We start from the raw sequence: 27,160 nt of genomic DNA on the forward strand, positions 1-27,160 counted from the left end.
GCTATTCCCAACCTGTTTTGGCAGGTTCTGAAGGGGAAAAGGTATGACAAAGGTGGCTAGAGGAAGTGCTCATTGCTGCTGAAATTCTTCTCCATTCCACCTCGGGTTGTTATGGAAAGAAACGATAATGTGCTATAGGAAATGGCCAAGTATAAAAGCAATAAAATAAATTGAAAATGACTTTGTTTTTTTGAGCGGCAGTAATTGCTATATGTTGTGATGTTTGCATAAGGAATTAGTTAATGTGTAGCAGAATGGCATGTGATACTTTTTATTTGCCTGATGACTATAGTCTCTGAGTGAATGACTTATTAAGGTTAATAAAGAAAAATTTGCTTGTGACTTGTAATGATCCAATTGCTAGAATTTAGCATCCCCTTATGCATTGTTGCCTAAAGGGGAGAAGGAAAAAAAAAAACCACACACATTAATGGCCGACTGGCTATGATTTTTTATAGTGGTGTGAGAACAAACAATGTCTTCTAAATTGTTGGTCTGTCTATCTTTCTGCCTGCCTGGGCAGGAACGTTATGGCTTTCTTAATTCTCCTGTGTGATTTATCATCCTAAATTCATTGTTTTGCATAACTCTGCTCAAAATGAAGAAATGTCATTATTTTGCAGCGAAAAAGTTGTCATTTGCATAATGCCTGCCATTAATTATTGTGAGACTAATGCAGTTGTTGATATTTTTAGGGCACAGTGGTACAGCCTGCACCTTGTATAATGTCATTCTGAAAACATTGGTAGTTAATAGGTGCCACAACATTGCACAAATGGAAAAGAAGATGATGAAGAAGAAGGGGACACAATGGAACAGGCTGTGATCTTTATTTAGCTTTTTTTTTTTTTTTTCCTGAAATGCTTGGTGAGGAAAGACTATAAAAGGAAGCGAATAGAGCAGGGAGCTGTGACATCCAAGAGAACAAAGGGATTGAAAAGCAGAGGTTTTCTATTTAGGCTGAATTAGTATAACCTGGGTTCCAGCCAGTTTAATGAAGGAAGTCGTGCTCCTCTGTTTTGGCTTACCTACTTCACCAAAGCTCCAAACAGAATGTAAGGTTGGGCTTTTTGAAACCAACAGTTAAGGGTTCGCTCTGAAACATGCTCATCTTGAGGGAGAATTCTCTTAGCTGGGCACTTGGCCAAAGTGAAGAGAACGCACCACAGTTTCATGGAAGAGAGCAGAAGACTCTGTTTCTCAGGTTTTGCTTCCTCAGTCCTCTGTACTTCACTTATGTCAGTATTGGTATCTAGAGCCATGGCTTTCTTTTCCTGCAAAAAGCAGAGGAATGAATACAGGAGCAGCATATTAGGGTGATTTTTTTTTTCCCTCCCTGCTGTTCCTTGCAATAGAACTAACTTTTGCATCTGATTCTTTAGGGCAAGAGCCTACCAAAGCTTTCTGTTTCACAGGTAAATGAAAGTCAGTTATAAAAATTCGATCAGAGATGAAACTCATTACACTGAGTCTGGGAGGCATAAATATTACAAATGTAGGTAACTGTTGATCTTTTTAGTCATGGGAGCTTAAAAAAAAAACAGACTCACATCAAATAGAATTTTTTTTCCTAATTTCACTGTTTCATGTGTATTATAAATTTAGATCTTTCCTCTTTATCATTAAATTTAAAAGACATAAAAGAAATGGAGCCTCAAAAGTAGGTCTAGTTGCTAAGACTGACCAGAGATACTTAGAAAGATGTTGCCCTTCAATGTTTAAAGCCTGGCACTGTAAACACTGCAAAATGCAATACTTTTCAGACTGTAATCCAGATTCTGAAGACTATTCCTTGCCCAAAGACTGGCTACTACGTTGGACCTCACTAAGACCAGATGATGCTTGTGAGGGGGCCACTGGGATGTGGAGGAAACAATGAGGGGCTGTCCCAGTTTGTCTTATAGTAAAACCTCAGCAGAATTCAGGCTAGAATGCTTTTGATAGGTCTCACCGTGGATTTTAGAACTTAATCTGCATGTGTTCAGTTCTGGAATACGTAGAAAACACACATTCTGGGTTAGGAAAATTTTAATTCCCTACAGTGACATCACTGTCATAAATTACCACATTTGGGGTTGTAAAAAACAGATGAGTCCATGCGTCAATGGAGACCAATCTCCATTGCTGCTCTCACTTTTCCCTTTCTTCTGGAGAAAAGGAAATTGTCCTAACACTCCAAATTAATATCCTTTGACTTTAATAAAATCAATATAAGCATAGAATTTTAAAACATAAGAAAGAGGTCCAACATTGGGCAAGGGGCATAGACAGAAAATTAAAAAAGGGATTTGTACTTCATATAGTACACTGGAACAACACAGGCAGATTCCTCCTTAATCCTCTCATGTTTGTGGCCAGATAATGTCCAATGTCTACGATAGTCTACATCCATGTATAACTCCTATATGTAGACATACATGAACATGTGAAAATTAAATTAACATGCTATGTCAGGATTAGGTGGCCAGGTCATGTTGACTAACCTAGAACTTTCCCTATTTTAACACTGAAAGTCCCACATTCTAGGAGTCTTAGTCTCTGGTAAACCAAGGCAGTCAGTTACCCTGAGGCCTATTGATGTAATAGTTGTATGATCTGTTTCATCTTGTATTTGAAAAGGCTTTTATGTTTAGCGAACAACCTGCTGTTGGGAACTATTTTTTAATAACATTCTTTTGCTGAAGCATTCTACCTCACTATAGGAGAGTGCAGTAAAGAGGTGTAGACTTTCATGCATTGAGTGCCTAGCACTTTGATCAGCAATATTCTGGAAAGTAGCAGTCTCATAGTAAATAATCAGCATCAGCTCTGATCCCCTGTGTTCAGGAAATAATTTTAGAGCTCAAATCTTCCATAGAAACAGGGTAGGAATCCATATGTTAGTTGGCATGATTTTCATCACCTAACATCTGATAATCATGTCAGACTGGCATTCTTTAATACTCACTGATTCCTGCCAGGACTTCTAACTTCTCTATCCTTTGCTTTGGAGTTTTTCTCCTTTTGCAGCCAGACATACTGCTAAGAACCAAGGATAAGACATGGTCCTTCATAAGGAGTTTTTCAGCTTAATCTATGAAGGCGGGGGAAAAGCTGCAAGAATGAGTTTTATAAAGGAGCCATCTAATTGAGATGCTGAGATTCATTAATACTGTCGCAAAGCTTAAGACTGAAGACTAGCACTTAAAATTGTTATTGTGTGTTTCATAGATCAGTCTGTTCATTTGTTTAATAAACATTTATTGAAGTTCTACTATCTGCTCAGCAATGTTCTGAACATTGTGGACACAAAGATGAGTCATACTTGGTGGTTTCACAAAACAGAGTACAAAAGAGTACCCCCACTCCCCCTCCAGATTAGAAGTCCTTCAAGTTCAAGATCGCCACTTTAGCATTCTGCACCAGCCTAGGACATGAGGACTGGTTGGGCTGGGAAAACACCTCCCTTTATAGACTCAGAGGAGACATTAGTTTTAGTTAACTATCTGATTTCACTTCACTTTTCCCAAGAACTGTATTCTAAGACCTGAGATGCAGCATGTAGGTGGGTACCCAGATTGGCTTATGCAGTCAGATGGAAAGAACAGAGGCGTCTGGGACAATCCAGAGCAGCCACTACACCATGCAGAATAAAAATTTTCTATTTAAAGATGATATGACTGGGATGAGATTTGGAACACTTTATTCATGCATGTATTCATTCAGTCATCTAGTATCTATCAGCCACCTATAATGTTTCATACATTGTTCTAATTACTGGGGCTATAGTGATAAATTAACCCAAGTCCCCTAGGAAGCTTACTTTATAATGAAAGGAGAGAGAAACCAATAATTAAATAAGCAAAAATATATCATTTTAAATAATGATGCGATCTAGGCAGAAAACAAGACAGCATACGGGGGTAAAAATAGATGATGGAGAGAGTGCCCTTTGAGATAGGGCAGGTAGTGAAGGTCTTGCTAAGCAAGGGACATCTGAGCAATGATTAAAATAATGAGAAGGAGCTAAGAATGTGGTGATCAGGAGGAAGAGGATTTGGGGCACAGGTAATAGATACTATAGAGTGTAAGAACAACTTGTAATATTCCAGGAAGAAAAGAAGAAACGTGTGGCTCAAGTGAAATAAAGCATGAATGATCACATAGCTAGGTATGGATCAGATCACACAGGCTATGGTAAAGACCAACAAGAAGCTGTTAGCAGGCTTTAGAAAGGGTGTATACTCCTGGTTACTCTCAGTTTCGAAACAGGTTGTGATCTCAGGGTCATGGGATTGAGCCCCATGTCAGGCTCCATGCTTGGTGCAGAGTTTGCTTGAGATTCTCTGCCATTCTGCTTATTCTCTCTCTCTCTCTCTCTCTCTCTCTCTCTCAAATAAGTAAAAATAAATGTTTAAAAAATGATATGTGCTCTAGTTTAAAAATTTAAAAAAAAAATCTTTGGCTACTCTTTGGAAAATAGGCTAAAAGGGACAAAGGCAGACTAGAACACCAGTCAGGAGTTACTCTAGGAGTCCAGTTTGTGATGGGCAATGGGAGCAGAGGGGAAGGGAAATAGTTCAATTCTGAATAATTTCAATGTAATTTGCAAGCAATTGATGAGGGTCTTGATGTGGTCTAGATTGAAAAGAGATATCTCAAGTGTGATGCATCCTTGGTGTTTGCTGTTAGGAACTGGATGAATAGCAATATCGTGAACTCTGTGGAGTTGGGAGCTATGGAGGATATAGGGGAAAGAGCAGATTTGGGGGCAGAGATAATTATGAGTTAATATGGGACATGTTGACTTTGTAATTCTGGCCCAAGTAAAGAAATTGTGTAGGTATTTGGATAGATGACTCAGGAACTCAGAAGAAGGATTAATGCTAGAGAAACAAACCCTTCTTATCCTTTTTGTTTTCACTTCTGCCTATGTATTTTTTTTAGAATGTAAGCTCACAGAGTGCAATGCATGGATTCTGAGCAGTTTTTGAAGTAAATATGTATCCCCTATGTCATTTGATGATGAATACACAGGTGCTACTTTCATTTATTCTGCTGTCTTTGGAAAGTCCCAGATGTATATAGAAAAGAGTTCCTAATGAAAACATATGAAGGGGCACCTGGGTGGCTTGGGTTAAAGCCTCTGCCTTCGGCTCAGGTCATGATCTCGCATCCTGGGATGGAGCCCCACATCAGGCTCTCTGCTCAGCGGGGAGCCTGCTTCCTCCCCTCTCTCTCTCTCTGCCTGCCTCTCTGCCTCCTTGTGATCTCTGTCAAATATATAAATAAAATTTTTAAAAAATATGAAGACTTCCTGAGGTTTATGATCTCAATGAAATGTAAGACAAATATAAATTATTGTATCCATAATGATATAAGACAGAAGGGAAAGCACATACTCTGTATTTTATCAATGGAGGTGGCATGTATGTGAGTTAGAAGGAAGGTAAAACTTGAACCCAATTTTGGAAGTGGGGAGAATTTAAACAGGCAGTAAGGTGCACGCACTGTATTTCATATTGGGGAAGTTGAGAGTAGATGTATGAAGACATAAGTTCACTTTCTCCTCAGAGGGAAAGCAAGGTTGGAGAACAAGGAGATTACCCTGGCAAGAAAAGAATTTGTGTGTTTGTGAAGTTAGGGAAGATGAATTTATAAATGTTAAACTTAACCCAGTGGCATATTGGACCTTGTCTCTAGAGTTATTTCAGAATCACTTTTGGAGTTTTGAAATATGGATGCCTGGCTATCACTTCTGGAAATTATGATTCCATAGGTTTTGGGAGGACCCTGGCATTTGTACTTTTCACAGGGAGCTTGTTCTGGAACATACCTCCTTCTTAAAGCTTTGATTATTTCCTAGGGAAAATAGACCTACTAGACTCCTAGCTAGAGTTTTCTCCAGTCATCATTCTAGTAGGGGCTCCAAAGCTGGCTCCTCTGGCTTCCATTTTATTTCATGACTCATGCAGAAATTGAAGCGTATAGTTTTCTCTTTTAGTTATGCTATAGACAGAAGTGGTTTTAATTTCTCTCCTTGTTGATCTACATTACTTATAGAGAATGTTTTGATAGTTCAAATTTAGTTTGCTGCCATTATCTGGTAGGAACCCAGAAGTCTGCAAATTTGTTTCAAGAGTAACTTCCTGCCTTAGTACCTGGTTGCCACACTGCCCTACATACCTTGTACATCATTTACAGATAAATTTATAATTCCGTAGACTTGACATAGAAACTTGTGATGCTACACTTTAGCAATTTAAAATTTCTATGGTGAAATAAGAAACTCAAGCTTTAAAAAAGTTTGTCTTTTGGATTCTGTTGAAATGTCAAAGTTTGGATGTCTGATGTTATTGGTATTATTTTCTTTAAAGGACTAGAGACTCAGTTGGCTCAGTGGTAAGGATATGTTTTTGAGATGTACATGGCACAATAAAGGAGTTCTAAGGAGAGGTTTTGTTGAGGGCATTCCAGATGCAAGGCTGTTCCAGGGACCTTTGCAGCAGGGCTTCATGGGACTTTAGTAGACTGGTTAGCAGGACTTGGCCTCTTTGCACATCTCCACCCAGTACTTCTGTTGGTACTAATAGACTATACGTCCTTTACCTCTTTTATGACTTGAAATCACTTGTGACCTATTATGGCTCCTCCGTTTTCTTACTACTTAATAGTCCCTCACATAGTAACCTATAGCTAGGTGCGGGTGTACGTGTGAGTAAAAACTGTGGAAGAAGTGGTATCTCTTACTAGGATCCATGCGTGCAAGAAACACCACAATTATTACATCGAACACTGCATAGGGAATTAGATTGCATTCAAGTGAACTCCTCTTTACTTGGCCAAACCTATGATGATTTTTCATGAATGACTGACTATGTTTCATGTATTCTCTATAGCATCAGCATCTATGAAACAGATATAGCGCTGGTGAAATAAACAAGAGTTTGGAAATCAAAAAGGGCAAAGTGTTATGCTGCAGGCCTACGTAATATAACTCAGTGATATGAATTGCTATAATGAAGCCTAAATTGAATGCGAAATTTAGGACTTCAGGAGAAATAAATACAATAGCTCAGTTCTGATTCCAAAGATTCCACATCATTAACTCACAGGCCATTAGAATTTTTTCTAAGGAGAAGCCTAAGACTAAAATCATAAACTATTAAAGGTTTCTATTTAAGAGATAAGAGTATCTATTATAATTATGTAGTAATCTCAAACACTTTAGATGTTTGAAAACAACACATAATACCTATAAAAACAGGAGAGGGAAGATTCCTAGGCATAAAAATGCTCATAGAAAGTCACTTTTTAGGCACTTAGGGAAGGAAGTTTTGTGTAGATTAATAATTTAAGTAATATTTTGTTACACAGGTAATAAACTTTCATTATGGAAAAGTTCAAAAGAAAGAAAATTACTTAAAATTGTCCTGCCCAGAAACAACTTTTAATGTTTCCATATATATTTTTCAGACCTTTTTCACTATGTGTGTACACATTTATCACACCTTAAAAAAATATTTAACTTGGCAAGGTTTACTTAAATAATAGATCAACCTTTCCATATTGTTGGCTAATACACCTTTTAATTTCCTAATTATTCCATAATATTCCAAATATTCCACAATATTCCAAAATCATTTTCATGTCATTGAGTGGTATTCAAAATATGATTTTTAATAACTGCATAGTATTCCAATATATGGATGTATGATCATTTACTTACTTAACTTTCTTTTGTCAAAGATTCCAAATTTTCACAATGGTAGTAAATACTGCCATGATAAAAACTCTAGATTCTAAATTTTTGTGTAGATCTTTGGTTATTTCTTTTAGATAAACTGCTAGATGTGAAATTTCTGGGGTCATTAATATTTCATATCTTTTTAAGTTTTGGTGCATGTTGCTAAGATGCTCTCCAGAGAGTTCTACCAATTTTATTCTTTCTGTGGTAACATTTTAAACTTGCCTTTTAAAAGAAAATTCCATTTAAAGTGTGCCATTCGTTTTCTCGCCATCCTCTCTGGTTACAGTTACAGCAAATTCAACTTAACTCTTATGTCAACGTTATATTTAAAGTTACGGAAACGTGTTTGTAGATCAGTAATGCTGCAAATGCGATAGTTTAAGGAATATAATCTGACAGTGGATTAGAATGTGTTCCTGTTTTGTGCCTGCTGTGTACAGGCATTCTGCTTATATTAGATAACAATCGGACAAAGAGAAAGGAAGGAAGAGAGGAGGGAGGGAAGGAGAAAAGAAAAAAAAGGAAGGGAAAAGAAGAGAAAGGGGAAGGAAGGAGGAAGGGAGGAAGGAAGGAAGGAAAAGAGGAAACCCACCTCTCTTATTTGGGCTAATTGAGCACTCACGGTATGTTAGGCACTGAACTGAACATGCATGAGTCCTGCCCTCTGCCTTACAATTCCAGGCACCATGAGTCATAAGGCACAATATGAAAGGTGGGCTTACTAGACCATATGGGAAAGCCAACTATAGGACACCTGTGCTCCACACTTGCAGGTGGACTGTGTGCATAAGTCTTCCTATCTGAGGAGTCTGGGAGAAGGGAAGGTTTGGGTATCTGTTTTGACTCTGTAACAGTGGAGAAACTCAAGGGATTCTTGCAGGAGTAAATAGAGATAAGTGGTAGACTAGACGTAAGTGATGGCATGGGGAGAGAAATAAAAAATCTCGTTCCCACTTTTCCCACTGTGTACCCTCCGGGTCAGTCTGTGCCACTGGGAGGAGGCCAGGTTCCTCCATGTGGTAGCTTTGAATTCCTGAGGTTTTCAAGACTGCTCGGGGAAGGCGATGACATGAATATAGGCTCTGTTTTCTTGTGAGGACAACAGGACAATATTTAAAAATAGGGCCTCTTGTGAATAATCAGAAAGGCTGCTGTGGACCTGGGACATCCTGGAGAGCCAGTACCATAGAGCCAGTGTGGTTTGTCACACTGCAGGGAGGTGTGAGGGGGCCAAGGATTGCTTGATTGAGAATTAAAGAAGCCAGAGTGCCCATCGCACTGCATGGACCAAACAGGCTTTCTGACAGTTCCTAAAACTGGTATGAGTTAGAGGGAGGATTGTAACAGTGACATAAAAATTCCAAATAGCCCTTCTGCAGAGATACACATTTTGAAAATGCATAACAAATGACATATAGTGAAAATGTAAACAAGCCATTTAATAACATTTTAATGCTTGATTCTGATCTCTTAATTAAAATGTGCATAAAAGAAAACAATGATGGAACATCTGTGTGTGTTATTGGGATAGCAGGATTTATGCTGCACCCTGCGCTTTTTTGTCCGCTTCTCAGTATGTATGCACATGGGAGGGTCTCCTCTTTGAGGCACAGTTCCCTGCTGGATCCCTACCGGGTCCCTGTTCCCACCCACCACCTCTCGCCAATGGCTGCCTCTTCTTTTCTTTACTCCTACATTAAATACTGTGTGGCATGTTCACTGCTGAAATGAAACTGCTGTCAGCATTTGATCTGAAAGCCACACTTCACCCCACCCCTCTAACCTGAAACCCTGACCTAACCCTGACTCACCCTTGTTATCTCAGCAGATGTACACAGCATTATCTAATGGTTCTGGCCTCAGTGAATAATCTCAAAGAGCTCTGGGGAACCATGGCCCTTTGTGTCTGTGACCTTGCCACAGTTATTACTCAGCTGAACACTATGTGGCTTAGATGTTAAAGACAGAAATTCTACTCACCCCTGGTGATGATTTTTAAAAAATTATTATTCGTCTGGGGGATGTATCTCTGAGCTTCATTTGGCCCAGTTGTTAAATGAGAGGAGCCACAATCGCAGAAGTCGAGGGTTTGTTAAGTACTTTAAGGTCTTCCAGTGAAAATGTTATGCCATGAAATGCTTTTATTTCTATCATCACTTGGAACATACCTGATCACCAAAAAGTGTGTCTTTGATTAAAACAGCATAAAAAGACCTCACGTGTTCTTTTACTCCCAAAAGAACTGCATATCATTTATGCAGTAGAAAGCCACAGCCAAAAGGTCTCCTTAAACATATAATACTTAATATTTAATGCCCCTCTTTATTAGAGAGACATTGCTGTGGGACTCTTTCTCATCCACACAATGTTCCTACAAAATCGGTGGTTTTATTCTTCATTCCATAGGCAATGAAACTGAGATTCAGATCCATTTAGGTGATGCGCCTAAATCTATATCGTTAATTGGTAGAAGACTTGGGATTCAAATTCAGTCTCTCTCCCAATCTCTCTCTCTCTCTCTCTCACCCATAATCCTATCCACGCTGCCCTTCCACACTATCCTTTTCAAGGATAGCTCCCATTTCCTAGAGACAGTATTGAGATGGTGTTCTGAAAGAGTTAAGTAAAATGCACCCTGTTTGTGACAAATGTCTGAAACTTGTTTTTATAACTTGGATTTAATTCACAAATAAAGAGTAATTATCAATATGTCACAGATGAAGAGCTGCATGTATGGATCAGGGTAATTTCTGTTCCTTGGCTTATAGATGCAGTATGCCCCAGGGAATTTCACAAATCCACATGGCATCTCCTAGTGCTGGGTGCTGTGTAAGCTTGAACAACTAGTAAAACTCCCGTGTGTCGGGGTAGCTCACCACTGGTTTACTATCTGAGGAAATCTGTATGAAATTACCATAGACATGGGTGCGTTTCTGAATTTGTTCTTAACACTCAAGTGGGGGTGAAATACCAATTTTTGGTACTGGCTTTGTATTTTTTTTTATCACTATTTATTTTTGGAGATGTTGTCCCAAGAGAAGAAGAGGGGTGTGGTTCGTTCTTTCTTTCTTTCTTTCTTTCTTTTTATTTTTTATTACCTTCCCTTCTCTTTCTTGTGCCTCTATTTCCCATCTGATTCAATTTTATCAGATTGCTCTAATCTTTTAATGAAAAAGGACATAAAATGTTCATACACTAGAAGTTATTAAGACTTTAAATCACATAAGACTACCCTTGGGGTGGATTTTTTGTTTTGTTTTGTTTTGTTTTGTTTTGCCCAAATTTTGCATGTTTCGGTTTTCTCTTTGAGGGTTTGGGCTATATACTAGGGGTGTGAAGCTGATACCTGTTCTGCTCCCTTTATTTTTATCTCAGTCTGACAGAACCTCTGTTTTAGGCCTTACGCATCAGCCCAGTTGTTAGATTTATATGATGCTTAGGCTGTGGTCCTCGGGGGTTTGAAGGGCATTCAGACTTGTATTAAGGAAAGCATTACGATCCAGCAGGAAAAACACAGGCTGTGGAGGATCAGAGGAGCTCGGCTTCTTGGCTCACTAGCTATGTCACTTTGAGTGAGCGATTTAACAACCAGGCCTCAAGTGTTTTCTCTGTCAAATGGGCATGAACAAGAATACCTGCTTGATAGAGCTGTTGTGTAGGTGAAATGATACAGCACATTTAAACACTTGGAACCGTTCCAAGTGTTTTGAATGAATTGCTTCCATTTCATGCAGCAAAGAAAGGGGAAGAATAGGATAGGATGGAAATTAGAAGATGATATTGGGTCTTAGAAAAATGTTTTCATCATCTCAAGCCAGCATAGCGGAGGATTAATCCAGAAGGCAGAGAGAGGCCTGGGTGCTACTTCCAGGTCTGCCACCAGAAAGCTGGCGGACCTTCTCTCTGAGCCTCAGTGTCTCTGTTCCTTGTCTTTAAAATGAGTAAGTCAGACGCATAATCTCTACTTTGTTAGGTAGTTTTGCTTTCTGAAGAGTTTTTCTCCTTCCCAGAGTAGTCTATGGCTGTCACTGCTGAGTGTGTAAGTCTCAAGGACTATAGACATATCTATTGTTGAAATATGCTTTTTCCTTTTACAACTATGTTTACATGTACATCTATGTTCTTGGTCTATTTGTCATGTGTCTGAGTATTTATGCACCTGTATGCTTGTTGAAATAAGCACACTAGCATACATTCATACATTTTTTGTGGGTATGTGTGTTTATATATAACCTATATATATATATACAGTATGTGTGTATATATATAAATATATGTCTGTGTGTATGAGAAACAGATGCACTGTAGGCAGATAAAGCAGATAAATATAGATCCAAATAGAAGCAAAGCATATAAATATAGATGTTATATAGAGTGAAAGCAAGCAGATCAGCACCATTTCATTATTGCTTGAAGTCTTTGTAATAAAAGAGTTGAAAATCAGTAACTGACATTGAAATTATTGATTGAATGACACTGTCAGATCAGAAGGCACGGTGTAAGGTAAGAAAATAACCTGTCTTTCAACTTTGAGGAGCAATTAGCAGGAAGATTTGTTACTTTTAATTATTTGATTTATGAAAGTTTTTAGATGCTCTGTAGTGTGCTGTTTGTTAAGAGTACAGATATGTCACCTTTCTTGAAAATACTACCTGGCAACAAGAAATCATACATAGGGAAAGAACACCTACTCCAGTCCTGAGAAAGGACTTGACAAAGGTGACAAGATCCCTTTCGTGTGCAGGCTGTGATTGGCAGCCCTTTCCTGTTTCCAGGTCTGGACAGACAGTTGGTTTAACGTTATTTTTCACACACCCTTTGAAGTCTGTAAGGAAACTCACCTAAGAGAGATATTTTGAAGCACAAGGCCAAAGTCACCATTGTTAAGTTATTTTTGTGGGGACGCTTGCAATTGTGTTTAGTGAGTGTGTTGTGTGAGTAAAACTGAGCTTCCATCTGTTACTTTCATGTCACTGTTTTCACCAGTCAAAATAATTGTTTGTGAGTTTTTGCTTTATTTTGTTTTGTTTTAGTGGAGAGGGTATTGTGAGTTATTTTTAGCAGGTTTGAGTTAACTGTGTAATTTTTTTTTAACGTTGCAAGTTATATCTTGGTCATGCATTTAAATACTGTTTGAAAATAAGGAGCGCCTCCTATTTTCCTCCAGATCTCATCTATTTCCCTAAACAGATCGCATCTATTCTTCAGCTTTGTCGTAAGACCATCCAGAGAAGCTAAAATTTGAAGAAAGCCCTTGAAGTTGTGCTGAAACAAATCTTGCTTTTGCCTAAGCAAAACTGTCAAAAGTTGTTGCTTTTTTTGTTGTTTAGTTTACTATTGCTTTTCCTTATAAGGATGAGAAAAGAAGGCTAGGAAGATGTTCTAGATCTCGGCTCTTTTGTGCTTCTGCTAAGCCAGAAGTTAGTGTTTCTTCCTTCCTGCTCCTAATCAAATTTAGACTTAAAGCACAAAAGGAGGGCAGGACAAAGCAATAAGAACGTATTAAAAGTTGAGGAATAAATTCATGCTGCCTAAAGAATTGTTCATTTATCCTTTCAAATCTGTTTGGCTACTGTTACTTTATTATTAAGTTCTCTCCAAGTCATGATTTAAAAAATACATTAAAAAAATCCCAGTGGTTTTAGGAATAGGACATCTCTCTCTCTCTCACTCACACAGACATACATTCCTCTTCTTTTCTTTGTTCTTTCCTTTTCTTCTGCTTAACATATTTAATCTGTTTAGCTTTTGTCAAGTACTTTATATAGTAAATTGCCAGAAATTTTGACAAGTAAAAAAAATTTTATAGACACATGCACACATATCATATACACCCAAATACATACGCATACACACAGTCATATTAAAATTGTTGATGTACTAACCATCTGATCTTATATGCATTATATTTTAGCTATGATCTAGTTATTTAGTATAAATCTTTAAAGGGATCTTCATAAACACTCAAATATTGGGTCTGATTGCTGGGAAATCGTGCGTTTTCTTTTCTATGACAAAAAAACATTTTCCAGATACACATTTAGAAAACAGGGATTTATCAGAAGCAAGAGCAAAGCAAGAACCTGTTTCTTTTTAGGAATCATTTACTCTTCCCATCGCCTACTTAGAGCATGTGGTGGCTCTCATCATTGGCACGAATGGGTTTGGGTTGGTTTGGGTGTTTTGTTTTGTTTTGCTAGATGGCTTCATATTCTGCTGCTGACTTTGTGGTGCCTTATGGTACCTGTGGGCCTGGGAATCAAATAGGTCCTGATCCTCACCTGCACAACTTTTTAATTAGCTCTGTGTCCTTAAGCAGGTTAGCTAACAGCTCTGTAACTAGGTTGCTAATCTATGAGACTTCAGCCAATCTTATTTACTTCACAGGGGGTTTTCATTAAATGGAATAATGCTAATGAAGTACATGGCATGTAATATGTACTAAATAAATGCTAGTTTCCTCCTGGCCTATTAATTTTAATGTGTGTCTGTTATTTCCTCCTCCTGTCCCTTCTCACCAGTGGCAGAGCATTCACTGTAGCTGTTAGACATCACAGCCAATGCTAGAGAAATAAGAAAAATTGGTTTTAAAAAAATTATTAGTTATCTAATACCCACCCTGAAAACGGGAATATGGAGGAAGAGATCTAAAGAAACCATTAGGAATTTTTGCCTCCCATGATTGTTAAGTTTTCCTAGTTAGCAAACAGGAGTGGAAGACTTTTCAACACAGTGTTCCCAAAATCCTACTCACATCAATAAAATGGATGAAATATCTATCCAAGTGATGCACATTAAACGTTTTACAATAATAGGACATTCTTTTATTTTATTTCCCACTCATATACTAGGTTAATGTCCTTCATTCCACAGTGGATTTTGTTCACTTTAACTCACTGTAGATTAGGCTCCTTAATTAGCACTTACTCTTTAAAAAAAAAAAAAAAAAAGTTTATTTATTTATGAGAGAGAGGGCCAGGGAAGAGCAGAGGGAGAGGGAGAGATAGAATCCTGAGCAGACTCCATGCTCAGGGTGGAGCCTGACATGGGGCTCAATCTCACAACCCTAAGATCATGACCTGAGCCAAGAGCAAGAGTTTGACACTTAACCAACTGAGGCCCCTGCACCTAGTCTTTTTTTGGAGAAAGGTATCAGGTCAGAATCCAAATACCACTGAAATTTCTGAATATTTGCTTTATGTTTTCTCTTTTAGGGAATAAAGAGGGGAAAAAATACTTCCCACTTGAAGATATTTGGAGCTGTGTTCAGCCTAGAGCTGATCATTTTAGCTGCATTGTAAACCCCATAAGAGTTAACATTTTATAAGGGAAACAATGATACAATCTTAATTAGATTCTGGCAGCAACATTCCTGTTATCCAGGGACCTCATTCTCATGTCCAAGTTCTCTTTTAATCTCCTCAGACTCTACTTTCCTTGTAACTGCAAATTTTGTATGTAAGTCTTTCTGACTTTTTTTTTTTTTTTTTTTTTTTTTGGCATTGAGAGGGTTTGGCCAGTATCATGAAGCCACATTAAGCCACTGGATTTCTCTGGACCTTCTTCTGCTATGCCATAATCAGTCCAAAAATAGTTGTATCTCCGGAATGGAAAGACAGGGAAAAGAAAGGTGACATGGTGAAGTGGAAAATGAGTGGTGTGGAGATTGTGAGCTTTGCTCTCCATCTGATGAGATTCCTTATAACATAGGCTCCAGTCTCATTGACAGGGCCGGGGTTTACACAGCTGTAACATCCAATGACAAAGCCTCTACACTGTTAGTATCATGTTGCAGATTTTATTTTTTAATTTGAGTATATGCGAAAAGCCTATGTATTGTATAATGTTAAATGCAAATTTTTTCTTCCTTTATGACTTCTAAGGATCTCAAAGCACGTGAGCAAAACAATGATTTTTATGAGGAAGAGTAATAAACAAAAGTTGGAGAAAGAGATGCAGAGTGAGAGAAAGGAAAGAGCTGAGATCAGGAATGGGAATAAGTGAACTAGAAAGAGAGTTAAAAGTGACTGTATCCAAATATCCAAAGAATAAAAGCAAGAATGGAAAGAGGAGGGAAGATTAAAGATAAAAAATGAAGTATAAAATAGCTTTAAAGTGAACAATGTTCCATAATGTAAAGATTTCTTATAAAAGAATCTTTTCAGATCTTTCTCTATGGCATTTAAAATTAGATTCATCCTGAAACTAATATTTTACTATATGTAAACAAATGGAAATTTAAATAAAAACTTGAAAAAGAGAGAAAGAAAGGCCAAAAATAAAATAAAATAAGATTCAGTTGATACAATATTAACTTATTCTATGCTGTGGAGAGAGGAACTGGGAGCTTTAGCTACTAGTTCCAGCTTTGTCTCAAAATACATATCCCTGAGAAGCTTACCTTCTGAGCTTCAGAATCTTCATGAATAAAATGAGGGGTCCAAGCAAGTTCCTATTCATTTTTTAGAATCCATGAAATGGCAGAGCATGTGGGATGGTCTTGTCAGTATACTGCCAGGATGCTTATTTAAGGAAGTTGCTAAATTTGATTAGATTATATCATTGATCAAAGTAAAAAAAGCAAAAAACAAAAAACAACTTTTTGAAGGTTTTGACTGAAATGTATATGCCCGTTCCTAGATGAATTAGCAAGGACTACCTTGCTAATTGCATGGTAGCCCCACTATTTAAAAATTACTATGGCTGCCACTGCCAAACATGCTTTTAGTTGACTCTTCAACTGAAATTTTTGAGAGATTGCCCATGCAACTTTTCCTCTAAAGGTCTCATTCACCAATTCATTGAAAGATGGCATTTCTGACTCTCTAATCCAGAATATTTTTCTTATAAAACTCCTGTTTAACCAAGAAAATGGAAATCAGTACATTCTTGGTTGCCCTGCTATTAATTTAAATTTGCATAACCTAATCAAAACTCAACCTGCCTTGCCCTTCAACAAAAAGCTATATTCTCTCCCATTACTAAATGGCTACATTCTTCTCAGTATTTTTTAAAAGATGAATTTTGTTGATATCCCATGACTTTTCCTTTAGAATGTGTCCGTGGAAATTAAAATGGACTTTTCTGTGCCCAAGACTGAAATGAAAAATAGTCCAAAAGGGCTAGTGGAAATGAACACAAAACTTTGCTGATGCTATCAGCATTATAATTTTTGTTAAGCTTTTTTCCAACAAAATGGAACTGAACACAACTGTCCCCAAATAACTATCTGATACTTCCTCTATACCATCATTTTGTGTCTGCAGATAAATCATAGTGTAACATAGCTCAAGAGTTCCTGTAAATCGTGGGAATGTGTTTTTTTTAGGCTTTCTTTTTTCTTTTTTCTTAGGCTTTTTAAGATACTTTTCTTACAGAGATGTTTCTCCATAATCATTTTACGGTTTCAACAAATACTTGCTGAGCATAGAGAATGTAACAGGCACTGTGCTAGGTGCTCAACACACGATATCCATTATTAAAGTAACCCTGACAAATGGATGAGTAGGCATCCGTTTAATATTTAATACACTAAATTGGGTGAAAAGAGATGATTGGATGATGAGAAATGAAAGCTCACATTCTTATTCTTTCTTCTGGCTGTGATTTTTCCTAGGCCCCATTTACAAACTCACACTGAGGAAGGAAACAAGCTCCCTGCCTTGTCCTTGAGCTGGCTGCTAGTAACAAGAACTTCTCTTTCTCTTCCTCACCCTACTAGTTGTTCTCAGTCATAGGAGGGCACTCAGGTACAGGAAGGTCCTGTACTTGGCAGCAGAACCAACTTCACTCTTACTTTCTGGCCTATGATTTAGGAACTCACGGTACGGCATGGGAAACACTGAGGGCTAGGAATGTCTATCATTGTCTTGGTCAAACATTAAATTTTAAGTGCTCTCCATGGGCAGAATGTAGGAAATCATTTGAATTTCTTTTTCAAGTGTTGTTCATCAGTTTAGAAGCTTTCCTTCTTTTGCCCATTTCTCATTTTGATTATCCTGTATTAGGCAGTTCTGGGTAGCCAAATAATTGGTGGCCTATCTTCTTCCGAAATAAAACAGTGACCTCTTCAAAGATTTCTAAATGCATTCTTCATGCAATTTTAAAAGGAGATGGGCAAGGTAGAACGTATTTCTACTTGCCTCATGTGTCTTTCAAATAGTATTTGGGACTAGGTAAACTAGTGGGACTATAGCATTGGCTATCACAGATACAGAGGCACAAATGCATAGAGAGAATGATAGTAAGTACGCATGGAGAAGTCTGACAGTGGAATTGCTTTCAAGTAATTTGACACATTAGTACTTTCATACATTTACCTACCAGTAATCCTAGTTAGAAATAAGGTTGGAATATCGGGGTCACTAGTTCAAAGTCCATTTTTCTGAGACCTGAACAATAACCAGAAGTCAGAGCTAGAGGAAACAAGAATGAAACTATTCTAGGCTTTAGAACTGTGTCTTTAAATAAGCTTTCTCTCTTTCCTCTGTTCTTCCTTTCTCCTCTTGCTGTCCTCTCCTTTCTTTTTCCTCCCTCCCCCTCTCGTTCCTTTCTTTTTAGTGCTATGAATTCATTAGATGGCATAGTGTAAATCAATAGTAAACGCTAACCGCCTACTCTGTACTCAGTTACGCAACATCACATAACCGGTACACAGAGACAAAAAGGGAAAAAGCACACACAGCCTTTACATTCAAAAGCTCTTGCATAATTTTACTTTTCCACAGCCAAAAAGAAAAAAAAAAGGAAATAACAGATGGGGAAACTTACAGTTTTTTTTTCCCTTTTCTCAGACTGTTGAGGAGGGAGTTCGTTAACATCCGTGGCCATTTCTAGTTGCCCTAGGCTGCAGCAAAACATCCCATAATTGTCAGTGCCTTCGCTGACTTTAAAACAGGATTTTGTGACCCTCCATGATGTGGTGAATTTTCCAAGTAATTCAAGACTGAAATTATTCTGAGGTGTTTAATGCTGACTTGGTTTTTACTTGTTTTGCGAAAAATCAACAACATTTAAAGTATGAAATGAATTTTAAAATAGAGAATAAGGAAGACGGCTGTGTGTGTGTGTGTGTGTGTGTGTGTATGTTTTCGTTTGAAATGTATCCTGATGTAATATTTATGTAAAAAGCCAGTTATATAAACCCTGTCTTTCTCTCGCCTTTTACTTTGGGGCTGTAGAAAGCTCTAATGTTTTTTAGGTTGTTTTGTTTTGTTTTGTTTTGTTTTCTCATGACAAACTCCAAAGTCTTAATGAAAGAAGAAACATCTAGATGCTATAGCACAGACACTTAGTTCAAACTCCCTATAGAATTCATCCCCTAAACAACAGTTCCACTAGGAGCCTGCAGTTTCTGGGATTTCCATTTAGAACTTTCTGTCATACTCTTCCCTGGCACAGGGAATTCATTGCACCACCTCTAAGTCTCTTTGTCTCTTTGTAGCCCTTCACTCCTTTCCCACACCGCCCCCCACCCCGACTTTTTCACCAGAATAACTCCCTACCCAGCTTAAGTGGGAACACAGTGAGATTTGTATGAGGTCTATTAGTCTCCTGTCCACATTTATAATATTTTATTTCACTTAATGGACTGATGTCCTCTGGGAATCAGACATGCACTTGATGAGGGAAGTTGGAAGACTTTCCAGTTTTGTTTTATTCTTCCTTTGTAGTTTCTGCCTATTAAATGTTCATAAAATGGGTGCACAGGCCTAGGCACTGTTGGGTATCTGCTAGGGGAAAATATGTGTGAGCGGTGGTGGCTGGTACTAGTTCCTGTCATTCATAATGCAATCCAAGATGGGGAGGCGAGGAAATGAATCTCCTTCTACTGGAGATCAGGAACATTCCTCCAAGTCATATTTTCTTCTGGATGGAAAAGCCAGATGATATTGGTTCATTTGACTTTACCGAAGGTAAGCAGTGAGTGTTCCTTCACTTAAAAAAAAAAAAAAAAAAGATTTTGGCCATGTCCTATTTTGTTTACCTTTCACCTATGTGTTAGCTATTAAATTTAGGATTCTCTCTGTATGGAAAAATCTGGTGCATAAAGATAAAAAGCTTAGCCAGGAGAGTTTTATCTGGTTTTTAAGGTCTCAGTGCCTCAATGTGTGTCTCTCTTGCAGCAACTGAGTAATCAAGAGGATTGGGATTATCGTGTCTCAGTATCTCTGACAACAAAGGGGCATCTTTAGTTGTCTTAATGTATAATGAGTGAGCGCGTATATACTTTTTAGGTATTTTATCAGTATGCTTCCTGGTTTGTTTGTTTGTTTTTGTTTTTTTTTTTTCCTTAAAAGGATCTATAGCTCAGGTAGATTTGTGGAAAAATACGGAAAGTTGGTCAGAATACTCTGTTCTTAAACCAGGAAATCATATTCCCAGGTATACATTTTCTGAGTGTCCCTCTCCATGTGTCATGGCTGAGTTTGGATTCCAGGAACGCAATTCTGTACGTATATACTTGCATCATATAAAATACCATACTTTATAATACGATTTGAACATGATTATTCATCTGTAACCAAGCACTTAGGAGTCATTTTGTATATCCTGAGTTTCAGACAGGCTGCCTGGATTTAAGAGAAAACGTAGAATTCTATAGCTAGAGCGTTTTCTTGGTTGTCAAAAAGAGTTAAAGGTGTGTATTATAAAAGAAATAGAGGAAAATGTCTTCAAGTAATCTTTGAACTTTTTTTTCTGCCTGTTTCTCAGAATAGCTTCCGTTTTCATTTCAGTGGGTTTTTACACTCTCTGAACCGTACTTAGGGCAGAACTGACCTTTCAGCATCCGATGGCTGCCACATGATTCAGGTCAGCCCTCATTTTCAGTTGTAACCAGGACCTTGGAAACATATAGGCTACTTTGAGTTTTCCTTTGGTGATGTGGGATCCAGGCTTCGAAGGGCCGGCAGGCCTAAACTTTCTGTTCTCAAGGCATCCAAGAAGCCAGGGAGAGTTTTAAACAGTTTCTAACTCTTCAGAAATCCTTCATAACACTTTGAACCTCGTTTCTCCTCCCCGCTGGCTGTAGTAATAGATATTTTTAAATGTTGCAACAAGAACCTTAGCCACTGATTTACCTTCCCAAGCAGAATTACTCTAGCTGTGCCTTGCAAAGTTTAGCCCCTTCATAAATATTTTATCACGTTTTGTGAGCTGGTGAGGGACCTTCCATAGCCATTCCTTCACAGTGCTTCTGCAGGTGAGCAGCAAACCTTGAGAGGAAGGAAGGGTAAGATGAAATCTGATACAGTGCTCTTCAGGTCCCAGCGATGGACAGGTCACCCCATTTTTTAAGAAAGCCTTTATTATCCTGTCTCTGTCTTTATAAAAGTAGCAAATCGCAGAAGGCAATTTTATGTTTCCTAGAGGTCTTTTTCAGTGGTCAGTGTTGCATGGAAGAGTAGATCATTTAAAACATAATTTTTGGCAAGCTACTTTGGTGGTCCTCATTAAGTGCCATAGGCAGATGTGTTGGGAGCTTCAGATTCTGGGTTTCAAACACATTGTTCTTGCCCTGTGCCATAGGTCCTTTGAATCTTAGCTTTTCTCGTTTTCCCTGGACAATTGTGTTTCAGACTCCTTTTATTTATATAAGTGTCAGGATGAAGGCCATAGACAAATTTTTATAAAGTTCTTCTTTACGTAGAGGTTCACTACTTTTAGTTACAATAATTCCAGATCTTTCTAAATCAATTTTTACTTCAGTTAGTTATGCTGGTTGTTTTCAAGGCTCCTTTCTGGTGGTGATATTGAGGGTGGGAGGTGAACTCTGGTAAATCACCTATGGCTTCTAAATTATAAAAGCAGTGAGAAGACAAGCATGTGGAATCATTGATAGACTGCTGCTCGTTAGGCAAGCAGTTTTTAAAATGCAGATTATATAATATTGGGGGATTTTGTTGCTCCACAGTAGAAGCTTTTTAAATGTTAATTTGGGGTTTGTTTTGTTGCTCTGTGACTTAGCATAAAAGGTTTTGGTTTTAAAAGGTTTCAGTTCAGTCGTTCCATTTGTCTTACAGGACTTGGAATTTAATACTATACATTTATTTATACTCATGAAGGAGAATAAGGCCAGTAACTCACAACTCATGAAACCAAGGGTAAATAATCCATAACTCGTTCTCCCACCATTGCCACAATATTTATATCCAGAACACAAGTAACAAACAACCAAAAACAAGAAGAAACCAGTTTGTTTTTATTTACAAAAATGTTTAATCAAAAGTACAGTAAAGTTCAAATGGAGCTGCAAATCCTGGTGGTTCACAATGGTTTGATTTATTTTTTCAAACAGACCATGGATAATTAACCATAAAACATAACTTTCCCAATACAAGTTACAGTGAATTGCAAAAATGGGCAGCAAGTCATCCACAACTGGTTGCAACTGGTTCGAGCCCTTAAAGCTGAGCACGCAGACAGCTGCACACACCCCTTTCCCAGTGTACACTTGTATGTCCTTCCCAAAAGGAAGTCTCCTTTACTGTCTGTGTAGTATCACTGAGTCAGCATCCCAAGGTGAGAAGCAGATGTGTTTTCTCTCCCATGATCATCGTGTTGTCATGCATTTATTAAATGCCCAGCATTTATGGTATTCTTTTCATTTCAGAATGTTTCGCCATCACTAACTGGATATTCCTCAGAACTTTGCTGTCCGGTGAGTAACTTCTGTTATCCCTAAATGGCAGTCTACAATATTGAAGTACGAAGAAGTCAAGTGTGTTTCTCCCAGACTCTAAAAGAATTCGATGTAAAGGTTGTGGTGTGTCCATCACCTCAAATACTAAATTTGAATAGAACTTATTTTGACATTGGTGAAGGGTACAGATTTTATATCCAGTTTGTTTGTTTGAAATACCATCATTTAAAATGATTAGAAACATGATCCCAAGAGCCTCTGGTCACAGATGTCAACAAACATTTCATGATGATTTTGCCACCCAGAGGTAGAAGTATTCAAAGGACTTGTTTGGCAGGCTCTCCAGGGATACAGATATCCAAAGGAGATCCCTGAATGGACAGAGAGGGTGATGTGGTGAGGTTGGAAACTGGTGTTTCCCACGTGGAACGTTGGATGCTTTGGCATTAAACAAACAAAAACAGAACCTTCCGAATACATTTTGTGATACTTTGAACTGCTTATTATTATTCTATGATATGCTAAAAATTTGAAATGTATTTGCTTCATTTGAATCAATCTTAAAATCAGACACGATTGCTCTTGTTTACACCCACAAATGGAAGGGGAAGTGTCCTTTAGGAACATGAATACAGATAGCCACTTCTTTTAAGAGCCAAGAGGCCCAAGACCAGAGCTGTGAGTAAGATTAGCTTTGAAAGCTTTGAGGGTGTGTGTGTCTTTTCATGGAAACTGGTGAAGTTTCAAAAAGGTTGGTATCGTATATGGCCTTCGGGAGTTCTTGAGATTTCAGTGGCTGGGAGGAGAGTGCAGGTCAGGACTAAGGGTGTACTCGTAAAGCATCCTCAAGTCAGAAAGAGCCTAAAAGAGCTTAGCGTTTGCTAGAGGTTGGCCGGTGTTGAAATGTCCTGGCCAGTGTGCTGGAGAGGGAGGAGGACCAGAGGGGGTGACTTGCCTGGCATCTGATGATATTCTGCCTGGCTCCAGCCAGGCTTATTTAGTCATGAACATCATATTCATCCAAACCTTTAAAAGTTATACTCTTGACTTCACTTTATATGAATGTGCATAAAATGAGGAAAATAATCTCTTGGGGTAATAAAGATAGCTCTCTAGTGGGGACTTCCCATATCTACTGCACATAATCCATAGTTGTCGAATTTTGTTTCTCATTCTGTCGCACATCTACCTCTGTTTCTCTGAACATACCCATCTTACCAGTGAAGGCCTCCAGCCTTTAGGATTATAACGACTCGCACCCCCCCACTCCCATGCTTTATTTCTTATGCTGACCAAAAAGGAACTCCTATAAGTGAGCGTCAGGTCTCAAGGGACAGGCTTACTTGGTAACTTAAATTTGTTGCTCCCATTGCTTTCATCGCAAAAGGATCTCATCAAAAAATGGCCTGAATTTCACTCTTTCTGGCTTGCAGAGAAGCTGGTTCCTCCCTTATTTCTGTACAACACACAGAAAGCTCTTTATGTTTCTATGATCAGATAAAAATCTGTATTGACATTTCTTTTCCTGTGGGTGTATTTCACTTCTAGGTATGAAGATTTAAAGTATCTAGGCAAAGCTGTGTGTTTGTAGTTTCTCTGTTTTAGTGAAAAGCTCCTCGGGAGAGGAGAGCACATCTTATCCACTAATGAATAAAAATTTATTTTCATTTGAAAATGATACATGCTCATTAAAAATAATTTGGAAAAACACATAGGAGTAAAATGAAGAAAAATACAAGTAATTATTTCCATAATTTAAATCCAATCATTAATAACCATTGATGTATTTCTTTACTCTCGTTTCCCCCTGAGGATATATTTTTTAAAAAACACATTGTAAACATACTTTGTACATAATTTTGTGTCCTGCTTTCAAAATTTAACCTAAGAATTTTACATGTAATTACATGGTTCCTATGAACATCAGCTTACATAAGTATATATGCTTCCTGAAGAGGAATCACTTATTTAATCTAAATATGCAACAAGAGTATTGTGGGGTTATTTTGTTTTGTTTTGTTTTACTTTTTATGCCCCCACCATGTCTTGCATATAAAGAGTAAATGAATCAATCAATAATGACTAAAGGAGTGAAAGTTCAAATCAGTATATACTTTTGGATTTTTTGTTATGAAATCTTGCAAATATGTGAACATAGACACACTACTCCACTGAACTCTTATGGACCCTTCCCCAGGCTGGTCTGCCATTTCCTATGCTGCTACCATATCATTTTGAAGCAAACCCCAGACATCATAGCATTTAGTCCATTGAGATTTTAGGCCCATAAGGACTTTTTCACATGTTCATGATACAAACATTTAGATAATAATTCTAATCATTGTATATAGGAGTATTTTTCTTCTGAGTATACTGCCATTATATTTCTTAAAATGTTACAATTGGTCATAAAGTCCCGACAGAGTGTCTCATAACATTCTTAGGTACACCTGTTATCCAAAGGGCAATTCGGTTGACCAGAGAGACATTTGACAGATTTGCCTAGGCTTCTTGGGGGATCTTTTTTGGGGGCACTATTCTTACTTGATTCAAAATGATGATTTGCTGCTAGTTTTATCATTGTGGGATATATGCTGTTTATATACAATTCTGTATGTGAGGTAAAAGGAAACTAGAGTGTTCTGACTACTTTAGAAGCCCAGTGTGGCTGCAGCTAACCCATAGTGGATAAATATGGCCAATCTACTTAAACCAAACGTAACACTGGATTTAAAAGCATCGTTTTTTAAAAGATTTATTGGCAAAAAGGAAAGGTTTCTTCCTAACGGGGCACTTACGAAGTCTGAAAAGGGAGGAATTTATATTAATAGTCTGAATAATTAAAAAAAGAAAAATGCTATTTGGGGAAGTGAGGGTCAAAGAAACAGTATATTGCTGAACAAAGGGCACTCCCTATGTGCTTGTAAGTATTGCTCTAGTTTGCTCTGAGAATATTTAAAGAACCTGGTTTTCTATGGCTAGACTAGATCCTTTGCACACAGAGCTCCACAGATGAAGAGAGCTCTGTGCAAATTATGCTCTCTGTAGAGAACCTAGAGTTAGGGTTTAGTCTTGTCTCGCTGTCTTTGAATTGTAGTCAGTGATGGTTCAGTAGTAGTGTGTTGTCCAAAAGGTGTATTCCACTCATCAGAAATTCAGGATGTGAGTAACTATGTAACATACTGCATCAGTGTAAACTGGATTTATGTGTTACTCAGGTCTATTTAATCTTAGCACATTTTCCATTGGCCTCGAAAGTGAGTAGCTAGAATATTGATGTGCCTAACCCTTGGGGAAGAAGAAGGGGGGAAAAAGTGCTCTTCACTACACTAAATCTCTACAAAAAAATGAGGGCTTACAGTATGGACACATACAAAGTATTTTCAGCCAAAGTTGGTAGAGGGAAGCACATGGAGGAAAAAGAAAAGAAATAACATAAGCAATAAACTATCCCAAGCAAACGGAAAGCATCTGTAAAATTTGCCAGACTAGATGGTGTAAACAATACAAACGCTTTTTTCTTCCCATTTCATTTTTTCCCTCTCAGCCTTCTGATACTATTTCTCCTTTACCCTGGTTTGGTGTTACCACTATTAAAATGCCCTGAAAAGGTCAGGGAAGGATCTAATGGCTTGGCATTGAGACAGGCATTCCAAGGAAAGATAGGTGGGTTCTAGCCACTAACTATTTTTTTTTGTTTTTTATTTTGTATATTTATTTTATCATTCATTTATAGACAGAAATGTCCAATAACGAGTTCTATAATTTAAATATATATTTTATGCCACTATTTTAAAGCTGCAAGGATATTTTACCATACCCCATAATACCCATAATTTAAAATAGCTAACCTTTTCATCATTAATTTTAAGATTGATATTAACAATACAGCAACTGAAATAAAGGTATAAGTCTTCATCTCTTCCTGCATCCTGTAATCATGAGTGTTAATTATGTAACTCATGACATATAAACCAGAATACAAACTGCCTTTTAAAGATAAACATAAGTTTACCCTTGGTTCTTTCTAGCTAATGTATTATATATTATACCCAAGTGATCCATCAATGCCTCATTCTGATAATAGCTGTAATAATAATTATTATTATTAACGATAGTATTTGCTTCTTGGTATATGTTTGTGGGGTTTCCTTATGTTCTGCCTTTGGGTATGGAATTTGCTCAATTGTTGTTATTTGGGACCATATCTATCCTCAAGCTATAAAGCATTTCTTGGAATAAAATAGTATTCCAATCCTCTACTTCCTCTGCCTAGATAAGTTCAGAATCATCATTGGATGATTCTGCTTATACAGGGCAAGGAATCCTTTGTAAAGGCCTGCGTCAAGCCAGGATTTTCATTTTAGACCAAAGACATAGATAGTTACAAAAGAAAAAAAAAAAGGTTTATTCATATGATCAGATCCATGTTTCACAAAGTTGGCATATTTTCTGGACAAACGTTATTGGATGTGTACTACATCATCATATGCAATTACCATCAGGATAGGAATTACAGCATTCTCTTAGTGAGATCACTAGGGTGATCCTGCTTTACCTGGAGTGGCGAGCGAAGATTGAAAACCCCATGCAAGACAGACACTCAAGATGTTTTTCCAGCCAGCTCAGTCCTTTTACATTGGAAATGCTGAAGAAAAGTCTTAACTTTTTCTTCCTTCATTAAAGATGACTCAAAGCCTCTGATACAGACAACTTACTTGGGAGATGGTCTTCTCTTTGGGGGACTGCTCAATTTATAAACCATGCTAAGGTCCACAGAGAATTAG

General features: G+C 37.7%; 1 protein-coding gene across 32 annotated transcripts in view; it reads left to right on the top strand.

The window, feature by feature from the left end:
* ZBTB20 (zinc finger and BTB domain containing 20) overlaps positions 1-27,160 on the top strand; it is an 816,455-nt gene that overhangs the window by 419,231 nt on the left and 370,064 nt on the right. For all 32 annotated transcript variants that reach the window (XM_059164023.1, XM_059164028.1, XM_059164024.1 and 29 more), the window contains one exon: positions 22,344-22,391. The gene's annotated coding sequence lies outside the window, so the exon portion shown is untranslated. The remainder of the gene's footprint in view (positions 1-22,343; positions 22,392-27,160) is intronic.

This window comes from Mustela lutreola, chromosome 2 (genome assembly GCF_030435805.1).
Source record: "Mustela lutreola isolate mMusLut2 chromosome 2, mMusLut2.pri, whole genome shotgun sequence".
NCBI lineage: Eukaryota > Metazoa > Chordata > Mammalia > Carnivora > Mustelidae > Mustela > Mustela lutreola.